The sequence below is a fragment of the Pteropus vampyrus genome, unplaced genomic scaffold (genome assembly GCF_000151845.1).
Source record: "Pteropus vampyrus isolate Shadow unplaced genomic scaffold, Pvam_2.0 Scaffold40, whole genome shotgun sequence".
Lineage (NCBI taxonomy): Eukaryota > Metazoa > Chordata > Mammalia > Chiroptera > Pteropodidae > Pteropus > Pteropus vampyrus.
In genome coordinates this window covers 2572589-2583993 of record NW_011888821.1, presented here as the reverse complement: position 1 = coordinate 2583993, position 11405 = coordinate 2572589, and positions in this window count along the sequence as shown.

The window sequence follows — 11405 nt, the reverse complement described above, 5'->3', positions numbered from 1 at the left end:
CGTCGTTATGAAGCTGATCTGTTCACTTTGGACCCTGGAGGTGGGTCCTAACCTCTGTTTCTAAAGTTTCTTCCAACTAACTTTGTTTTCTGTTTAAATGTATTACTTTCAAATTATTGTGACAGAAACAATACAGGGGTTATGAAAACAAAACAGAAAACAATACCAAAGAGTATAAGTGCAATCCTCCTGCCATCGCCAACCCCACTCTAACGTGAAAAGCATCATTAACAGTTTGGTGTAGATCCTTCTCTATATGTTTCTGAACACGTTCAATAATTTCTGCGTGCATAGTACGCGTTCTATAAAAATGAACGTGGGCACCGTGTGTGCTTTTCAACAGTAAGATGATGCTGTACACACTTTTTACTACCTACTTTATTTTGGTTAACATGTCTGATGCCAGAGCCACTGAGTTTCGCAACTCCAGAGGGCCTCTTTGTAGAGAATACAATGTGAATGGGTTGGAGAGGAAGCATCTCAAAAAGCACCCAGGCCATGTAGATTCAGCACTGTGGACAGGGGCATGGCTCCCTCCCCGGCACTCCACCCCCAACTCCCACTCCTGGTTGTAAGATGTTTATGTGTATGGTAGATGAAATGATGCCTAAGATAAAGATTGCTCTCAGGGAGCTCACAGGTATGGGAGAGACAACGATGTGATTGAATAATAATAATGACATGTGGATTACTTTCTTATTCAAAAAAAAAAATAGCAATAATGATAATCATTGACATTTATTGCACATTTATTGTGTGCCCTGCGCTAAGCATTTTTCGTGCATTATCTCAGTTAATCCTCAAAACCACACAATGATGAAGATAATCTCCTAATCCTATTTCACAGATGAAGAAACTGAAGCTCGGAGAGGAGAATTAACAGGGGTGGATGGTCATGACCTTACAAGTACCCACGCTGCTGTCTAGGGAAATCTCTAGATGTAGTATAGTGTTTAGGTAACAAATGCCTGTGGCTGGGTATTACATTCGGCCAGCTGGCTTTGGGGTTTAAACTACGTCCTCAGCGCAGGTTTGCCTTGTTGTTCAGCTATTTATTTATTTATTCACACCACAATGAGAAACTGATGCTGAAACTCACTCACCTTCTACTTACTGCAGCACAGGAACAATAAACACGTGTCTCCTGGCCTGATGTGGCTGGCTGTACGTCCTCGAGGGCCGCGGCCACACCTTGTATGGGCTTTGTGTCTGTGGAAGCACCTAGAGCAAGACAGGGCACTTGTTCAGGGGTGTCCATGGGCTTGCTGGTTTACGCCCCAAGATGGCCTCTGCTCTCCTCCTCTCGCCCTCTGCTGTCTGCTTTGCATATTACAGCCAGCGTCATCTTTAACATGCACATCTGACTCTTCTGAGACACCGTCCGGGCGTCTGCCTACAGTGCTTAGGGTGCAGTCAAAGCCCTTCCCCCACCGCCTGGCTTTCAGGCCCCCCACTATAGCTCCCTGCTTTGCTCCGACAATGTGCGCTTCACAGTGTGGTGGTGCCAAGCTGCCGTGGGTACCCCCCACCCCATCACAGGTCAGCCTCATCAAGCCAGACTGTCCCCTAAGGGGAAGGCAGTCTCCACAGGAAACAGGTCTACTCTCTGTGGCTCCTGGCAGGCCTCCCAGCTTAATCTCACGGAGGACTTTTTGTCATCATTACCATCCCCATCAACCGTGGCAGCACATTACCCTGCGGACGCCTTCCCAGAGCAGCAAAGCATCCTCAGGAGGCTCTGAAACAGCCTCGCTTCCTCTGCTGAATCCATTCTCTGGAGGGGCTGGGAGGCCTCGGGACTCTGGAGACCCCAGCCTCCCATCCTTCCCTCTTTGCAAAGTGTCTCCCAACCCATTTCTACGGATAAACCAAATCCTTGGAGACCTCAGGCTCTCAGCCAGGACCTGCAGAGCAGCTGTGAGGAGCCGAGCCCAAGTCACAAGGTGGACAGAGCCACCGCCACAGCCACCTCTCTCCCTACTTAAGAGAGCAAACAAGAAGTGGGACAGAATCACAACCACACGCACTTTGTCCATCTTGCTGTCCCACGGACTGAGGGCTTAAAGAACGAGTATTTCTTTCTCTCGGTTCTAGAGTCTGGAAAGACCAAGATCAAAGTACCAGTAGATCCAGTGTCTGACGTGGACCTGCTTTCTGGTTTGCAGATGGCCACCTTCTCGTTGTGTCTTCACACGCGAGTTCTCTGGGGTCTCTCTTATAAGGGCACTAATCCCATTCCTGAGGACTCCATCCTTGTGACCTCACCACCTCCCAGAGGTCCCACCTCCTCATCCCATCCCACTGGGGTTAGGATTTCAACTCACGAACTTGGGGAGGGACACAAACATTCAGTCCCTCACAGGCACCTGGAGGGGTCTCATGTCTCTTTGTGGAATCAGAGACCTGGTTTCTTGAAGGGACTTGTTAAACTTTGTTGTCAAAGAGTGATGGTTGGATGCTCAACACCATCAGCCATTGGAGAAATGCAAGTCAAAACCTCAGCGAGACCGCGCTGCACACCCCCCAGGGTGGCTAGAATAAATAACGAGGAAAAGCAGATGCCGGTGAGGGTGTGGAGAAATTGGAGCCCTCCCTCATGCATTGCTGGTGGGATTTTAAAATGGCCCAACTGCTGTGGGATCAGTCCCTCAAACAGTTAAACAGGAAGAATCCCTGTCAAGATGGCGGAAAGTACAAATTAGCATTTACAAAACAGTCACGGGAATGTAAAGTTTAGCACAGAGAGTATAGCGTCATGATGACTTTGCATGTATGCTGTCAGACTCATCAGAGCAATCGCTTCGTAAATTATATAAATGTCTAACCACCACGTTGTATACCTGAACCTAGTATCGAATGTCCACTGCAATTGAAAAATAAAATTTAAATTTAAAACATTGTTTAATTAAAGAAAAAGTAAACAGAATTACCATACAGCTCAGGAATTCCAGTCCTAGGTGTATATCCCAAAGAACCGAAAACTGGTACTCAGACAGATAGATGTTCCTGCATGTTTATAGCATCATCATTCACAATCACCAAAAGAAAACAACCCAAGGTCCATCAACAGGTGAATGGACAAACGAAGCGTGGTCTAGCACAATGAAATACTGTTCTGCCACAAAAAGGGATGAAGTTCTGATACGTATTACGAAATGGATGCCTTTGAAAGCCTTAAGCTAAATGAAATAAGCGTGATGCAAAAGGTCACATATGGCATGATCCTGTTTATACGAAATTTTCAGAATAGCTAAAGTCGTAGAGACAGAACATACCCTTGTGGGTGCCAGAAGTTGGGAGTCCGGGGGGCATGGGGAGGAACTGCTTCATGAGTACAAAGTTTCCTTTGGGGGGATGACTAGAAGGTTTTGGAGCTAAAATAAAGGTAGTGGTTACACAGCATTGTGGATTTGTTCACTTTAAAATGGTTAATTTTATGTTATGTGAATGTCATCTCAATAAAAAAAGGAAGAGGGAAGGTTGTGGTTATAAGTGCACTTAACCTTAAGCCTCAGGATAGGGCAAAATCCCTTCCTCCTGCCCCACCCCGTGACCCCAAACCCCCCAAACATCTGCTCTCCACTGGCACAGCCCATATCCAGATTCCTATCCCAATAGAAATAGGACACACACCCCATGTGCACCTGTAAATTAGTAGCCATAGTTTTAAAACATAAAAAGAAAGAAGTGAAGTTAATGTTTATATTTTATCGAACCCAATATATCCAAAATATTAGCATTTCAATAAATGACATATTTTACATTCATTTTTTCCTATCGAGTCTTAAAATCCCATGTGTATTTTACACCATCAGCACCAATCTCAATTCGGGAACCCCCCACCCCACACACACACATTTTAAGGGCGCATTAGCCACATTAGCTGGTGGCTCCCATATGGGATAGCACAGCTTAGAATACTTGTTTTGAACAGGCGGTTAGGGCTCCTAGGCGAACATTTGGGAAATTTGATGGGGCCCTGTTAGCCTCCACAATGACTGGGGAGCTACTGGCATCTAGCAAGGCAATGGCCAAAGATGTTAACTGTCCCGTAATACATGGGACAGTGCTACAAAATTGTCCCTGTGTGGCATCTGAATCTCCCATCGAACATTCATGAAGGTTATTAAAAAAAAAAAAATAGATAAGCTTGAATTTACCTCTGTGTTTATGTATAAGCACAAAGTATCTTTTGTACTATTTTGTTATACACTGAACACTCCAGAAAGTTAACTTGCTAAATCCATGCTGGGAACATCACGTCTTGTTTTGTCTGGAATTTTACCAAGTCATCTACCCTCTTGGAAATCCACCTGCCCAAATGTGACATTTGAGTGGCTACACGACACACCCCTGTCAGTTTGCATGTTTAGCATCTGCTTGCTTCTTTAAACCTTCTAAAGTAGTAGTTAAGTTTTGAGGATTGGTACCCCCAACCCCCATATTGTCCAAGAGTTGACTGTAGTTGTGCCAAAGCATTTACTTATAGAAATGTATGTTATTTTTTATTATAAATGGCCTTTTTTTCTTTTTAAAATACAGTTGGGGCATTGTATTTGTCATTGTAAATTACATGTAGAAAGAGCCTACATGATCCATGAGTTCTCTTTCAGTATAGCAAAGTGAGGTTATGAAGCATTTGTTTTAAAAGGGAGCTTCGGGTATGACGAGTTATCTATGTCACCCAGCCTCTGACCCAGCCCATCTCGTGCATTGGCCTCAAGGGACTCAACTATTAGCTGTCCTTTCACCGCCTGGATTTTCTAGGGTGTCTACTGATGGCACACTTTGATAGTGTGTTCCAAATCCTAAATGATCTGGGAAGAGTCATCAGAACCAGGTCAGGAAGAGCCTTGAAGGCCACCCTAAGGACTTTAAGCTGAAGCTCGAAGGCAATGGGAAGCCATCGAAGGGTTGCTATTTGTTCTTTCTTGATTTCAAAACTCCCAAAGTAGCTCTTCGATTTTCCCCTTTTTCAATGAAGGCTTTATTTTGAAATAATTTTAGACTTAGAAGAGGTTATAAATACAGTTCAGAGAGTTCCCATACACCTTTCCCCCAGCTTCCCCGGTTGATATCATCCTACATAAATAAATATAGTCCATTATCGAAACCAAAAAATTAACATTGGTTTAATGTTTTTCACTAAACTACAATCCTCATGCACTTTTGCTAGTTTTTGCATGCATTCTCTGTGTGTGTGTGTGTGTGTAAGTGTGTGTATGAGTGTGTGTGTGTGTGTGTTGTGTTATTCTATGAAATTTTTTCACACGGTATAGATTCAGGTAACCGCCACCACAATTAGGATACATAATTGTCCCATCACTACAATGTGTGTTTGTGCATTATTTGAGACATAATCACAGTGGATCATTGTGTGGATGCTACAGACAAAAAAAAGGAAAAACGATAGGACACGTCTCCTTTTATTTCCTTTTAATTGCAAAGTTGGTCGGATGTATCTTTTCAAGGGTTACGAGTATTGTTTTCATAGTTTTTGGCACATAAAGTTTCATTCACTGCTCGGTAACAATAACCTTGTTTCATCAAAGTTCCTTCTCTTTATCAAAGGACTTTTAACTAGAACCCCAACTGTGGAAGATGGCATGATATATCTTCTTGCTGTATCTTTTTAAAAATGAAAATGAACCATAAGGATAATTTGGATAATGACTCAGTACCTAGAACAGTAAATCTCAATCCTGACCGGACACTGGAACACAATACGGGATTATAATTTGTTTTTTAATCCTCATGTTCAGGTCCTAATTTAGACTGATTAAATCAGGATCTTTTGCGATAAGCCCCAAGCATCGGTGTTTTCTTAAACTTTTAATTTTGAGATTATTTTAGATTTATAAAGAAGTAAACATAGTCCAGAGTTCCTGTTTACCCCTCACCAGCTTCCCCTAAAGTTAACACCTTACACGATCATAGTGCAATGTTCAAAACCGAAAATTAACATCAGTACAATACTGTTATCTAAACTACCGAGTTTGTGTGGATTCGGCCAGTTTCCCATCAATGTCCTTTTTCTGTTCCAGGACCCAATCCGAGGTCCCATCCTGCATTTCATCCTCCTGTTTCCTTAGTCTCTTCATGGAGATGACGGTTTCTCAGTCCCTCCTTGTCCCTTTCCTTGACACTTTGGAGAGTCCTGATCAGCTATTTTGTAGAGTGTTTCTCAATCTCATGATTCGATTGAGCTTAGGCATTTGGGGCATGAACATCACAGAAGTAATGCTCTGTCCTTCTAAACGCACTGTATCAGAGGTACGTGATGTCAATACATCTTTTACTGGCGATTTAAACCTCACTCACTTTGTTAAGTTGGTGTCTGCTGAGTTTCTCCACTGTGCAGTTGCCATTTTTCCCTTTACGATTAATAAGTCTTTTGGAGGAGAGGCTTTGAGACTACCCTGTTCTCAACTTTTTACCCACTAATTTTAGCATCTGTCGATGGATATTGCCTGCAATAATCATTTCTCTTTCTCTCGTTCCTTCTCCACTTATTAATTAGAATTCCTCTATAAGGAAGAGCAGTATTCCTTTATATCAGTATAAAGGATTTTTTTTTTCTAGCCTATGGATTACAATCCGAGACCATCATTGTTGCCCAAATCATTCCCGTTTGGGCCATTGGGAGCCCTCTCAGCTTGGTGCCCATGTCCCCATCCTCTTCTGAGCACTTTCTTACATTTTGGCATCGCAAGGTGCTCCAGGCTCATCTTGTGTTTTCTCTGCCCCAGCTCTGGACTCTCACTGAAGGTTTAAAGTAGAGGAGTGACATGATTGGGTACGTGTTGTAGAAAAACCACTCTAGCTGCAACGTGGAGGTTGGGTTAGTGGGAGAGAGAGGAAAAAGTGTGGCAATCTATCAGGAGGTTGCATCATTCTATTCAATTACGTATAATAATAGCCCCAATGGGGGCAGCAACCCAGGAAATGGAGAAGAGGAGATGTGTGTACAAGAGAGGTAGGCATACATTGATCCGATTCGACAATGGATGAAGAAATATGGAAGAGGTCAAAGGTGAGTTAACTGTCCAACTTGGGTGACTGAAGGCGGGTGCTGCCGTTTGAGTTCAAGGACCACTTATGAAGCACCCACTAAGTGTCAGATTCTAGGTGCCAGCTGCTGGGGACACAGAGGTCTCTTCTCTGAGGAGACCTCTTAGTTTGAGAGTTGTTATGACATCGAGGAACCCAAGGACTAACGGGAGCACAGGTAAGAGGTGTAGCAGCCAACCTCCAAGATGGCCATAGTGTCTAGTGCGTTCTTCCAGAAATGGCCTCTACAAGCATTAACAAGTTGATAATCTTCCTTATAATGTCACAGAAATTAGGTCATTCTGTGCATACTGTTCTGCAACACTGGTATTCTAACCTGCTCTATCTTGGAGGTGGTTCTTTTGGGGATGTTCTCTGCCTCATTCTTTACAAAGACGACGTGGCAATCCAGCCATGGTACGGATGTCTCATGATTTATTAACAAGTTCCCTACTCATAGACTTGTACATTATTTTCAATGTTTTGATTTGACCCTGCCTCAGGCACATTCAAACAACTGTTGGACCAGGGTCGACGTGAGAAATGTACTAACTGGATCACAGGAGAGTCTTGTTTGGACCTTTGTCAGATATTGCCAATTTGTCCTGCAGAAAATTGTGCCAAATAACAGTCTTTTCTTCCAACACAAAGTGTGGATGTCCCTTTCCCTACAACCCTCCCACTCTGGTGTCATAGTTATCAAATTTTTCCATCCTCACCAACCAAATAGGCGGAATACGCTAGCTTGTTATAATTTATATTTCTAAATGATGTTGGATGCTATTTTTATAATAAAAGTGCATGCTCTTCCAAACAGACATTATTGAAATAAATAACACTTAGAAGCTGGAGACAGCTACAGGGGACAGCATCTTTTCTCCAGACCTAAGATGGAGATGGATTCATCCAGGACCGAAGCCTCCAGTGGAAATGCAACCTTCCAAGAGCAGGATTCTCAACGTTGGAGGCACGTTAATTTCACCTGGGTCTTAGAACACCGATGTCCCCTCTCCACTCCCAGTTTTGGACGAAAACCACTTGAGAGATCCCAATGCTTCTCCTTCACCACCAGAGGGCACCAGTCTAGTGTCTTGATCCCCCAAAAAAGCTTCAAAGACCAAAGAGACTGTTTCCACAAGAACAGAACTCTGAAAGTCATTTCAGGTCCTGGGAGCCAGGCATGATTTTGTCGTTGACACACATTCCTGCTTCCCACGCCTGGTGAAACCATCCCCAAGATCTGAGAATTCTTACCTCTAGAGGAGCTTTGTACTGGCTTTTGAACTATGGGTGGATTAGAGGCTGTGAAGAGAAGAAAAGCATTCCACACATGGGCAAAGGCACACAGAGAAATTCCTGGAATCAACCCCAGGTCTAATAAAGATGTTTTTACCTAACCGGTTCAGATAGACACTGTAACACAATAATCAGAGCGCCACAGTAGCCAGCCTCAAAGATGACTCCCCATGATTCCCCAGTCCTGACATTCACACCTGTGTACAGTCCCCTCCCACACTCCGAGAGCTGACCCGTGTGACCACCGGGAGACTGAGGAAGTGACAGTGTGTGACTTTATAAAGACATTACGGCTTCTGCTTCGCTGTCTTTTGGGTCACCGGCTCTGGACGGAAGACAGCGCCATGTCGTAAGGACACTCAAGCAGCCCTATGGAGAAGTCCACTTGGTGAGGAATGGCCACCTCCTGCCAAGAGCCACTACTAAGTCACCAGGCGTGTGACTGAGCCACCTTGGAAAAGGATCCAGCAGCCCAAATGGAGCCTTTAGATGACCAGGGCTACAGCCAACATCTCGACTACAACTTCCTGAGGGACCCTGAGCCAGAACCACCCAATGGAGCCACTTTGTAGATTCCTGACCCGAAGAAACTGTGAGATAATAAATGACTATTGTTTTGAGTCACTAAACTTGGGATTCTTTGTTACACATAAATAACGAATGCATGTGCCTATCTTACAGTTTTGCGAAGATTAGATTTAATAATGTATATAAGGGCTTAGCATAGTGCCTTATATAGGTGTGTGTGTATGTGCGTCGGTAAACATAATATACACATATGCACAGAGACCACAGACTGATAGGGACCCCAGGGACCAACGCAGAGGGACAGAGGCTATCGGAATATCGTGAAGATAGAAGAGTAAAGTGACTCTTGACCAAAGTCTAGAGAGATAACTCAGGATATTAAAGGAAAGAGTATTGCAAACTGGTGGCCTGAAATCAGAATTTAACCCAGAAATGTCTTTCTGTTTGGCCAGTAAAATGTTTTATTTAAAAAAAAAATCAAGTCACCATGTAAAACTCAAGAAATTGTTTTGACATCAGATCCCACATTTCCAGTTTCTCTTGAAAATTTCTAAGATGTGACAACACTGTGCCCACATTTCACCCGGCGACAATCACCCGGAGTAATAACTGCCCCTTTAGAAAGGGCAGGGGTAGGAGTCCAGTTCACCCCAGTCCCCACTCTTCTCTGCTACCCCCCAAAGCTGAGGCTGAAATCCAAACGCATCTAATACAGGAGCGTTTGAGTTACTGTTTTTCTTTCAGAGGAGCAGTGTTTCTCAGTAGCAACTTCCTATTCAAAAAGGGGAAAAAAATTTGGATGACAAGGCTTTTCGGCATTTGAAAAGTAACCCTAAGTACTATATTATGCAAAGAAAGATTACTCAACTTCCTTGGCATTTAGTTCCATGAACTTACCTTTTCGAACCTTAGATTCTTGCTGGCATCTGTCAGAAGCCGGCAGGATGAAGAGGGCGGGGCTGGGCGTGGGGGGAGTGGAGAGCACAGGCGTTCCTGGGGCTTCGTTTGCATCATCACTACAATCTCAAATGTGAGGGAACGAAAGAGCTCTGGGAGGCTGTGAGAAACAGAAGATGGACAAACGACGGTTTGCTTCAAATTCCCGAACAGAGCCAGCATTCTGGACAAGCATGGGATCGAGAATGAGACCAGAGAAGAAATTTCTCAGGGATGTTTATTAAAATCTAACTACTTCATTTTCGATGCATTTGTTCCCCTCTCCAATGAGAAATAGTTGTGTTAATGAACATTATTGAATTGAAAGGATCGTGGTTTTTTTTTTTTTCTTTTAAGTTAAGAAGAAAGTAGAAATAAGAAAGATGAGGTTAATCACTCATTTGGTTACCTAGGTAATGTGCTATGCGCTTTGGGGGGCTTTTATTTTCAAAAGTTGAAAGCGTTTATGTGGAATGAGATCCACGATACACTGTGATGTGAAGAAGATGCAGAACAGCTTGACTCATTCGCTAAAGCTTGTGTTGGAGGGGGGTGGGGAAGAAAGCTATGTAACCCTAGTGCCCAGACACTAGTGGCCTGTGGGAGAAATGGCTGATTTCATGTCTGTAGCAGGAAATGTACAAGGTGAGCATGGCAGCTGCCAAAGACGACTAGAGCCACATCAGATGATCTCAGGTGTCAAGTTCAAGAGTCTCCCACAGGCCAAAGAGGGATCATTCGAGTATCGATAAGGATAACTGAAATGGGTTGAAACATAGCAAATATATTTACATCCATAAACTCACAGTCATACTTTTAAAAAAAAGCCTCACTTTGGAGGATGCTAACAAACCAAATCATTATTTCGAAAACCGGTAAATCGAGGGAAAGAAACAAGCATTTGTCCTGCCTTTCTTCTTTGAATGGTACCTCGGGATAACCAAAGAGTAGATTAAGGGAAGATTCCACCTAATACTGGAAGAAAGAATAGATCAAATCGGAATGACACTGTTCCTCAACTTTTAATGAATTAATAAGCAAGGCAATGAGCACGATTAGCATTCAACATGACACAAAGTGAGACAACCCGAGATTGTAATACAGCACCACCCTGCTGAAGCGGTCTCGCCAAAAAATAGAATCTGATCCTGTTTAAGCCATTAGATCTATAGACTGTGAGACAGCCTAGCATGGATTGCATTACTAGAAGCCTTGTCATATAGATTAGATCATAAGTGCCAATTTAATAGAAATACAGGAAACAGAGAGACATATGAAGTGACATAACCAGGGATGCAATCAGCAAAATCTTGTAAGGAAAAGCAGAGAGATGGAGGGGACCAATATTAAAAGGGACTTAGTCAACCAATTGTTATGTATGGACCTTATTCTTATCTTGATCCAAACAAACAGTAAAACAACCTGAGAAATTTGTACACGACTGGATATTTTATTGTATTGAGGAGTGACTGTTAAAATTATCATAGATGATGAAGGTATTGTAACTATGACCATTAAAAAGAGTCCTCCCCTGTTCAAGGTCCATTCTGAAATATTTTTGAGTGAAATAAGAAAGTATCTAGGAATGGCTTCAA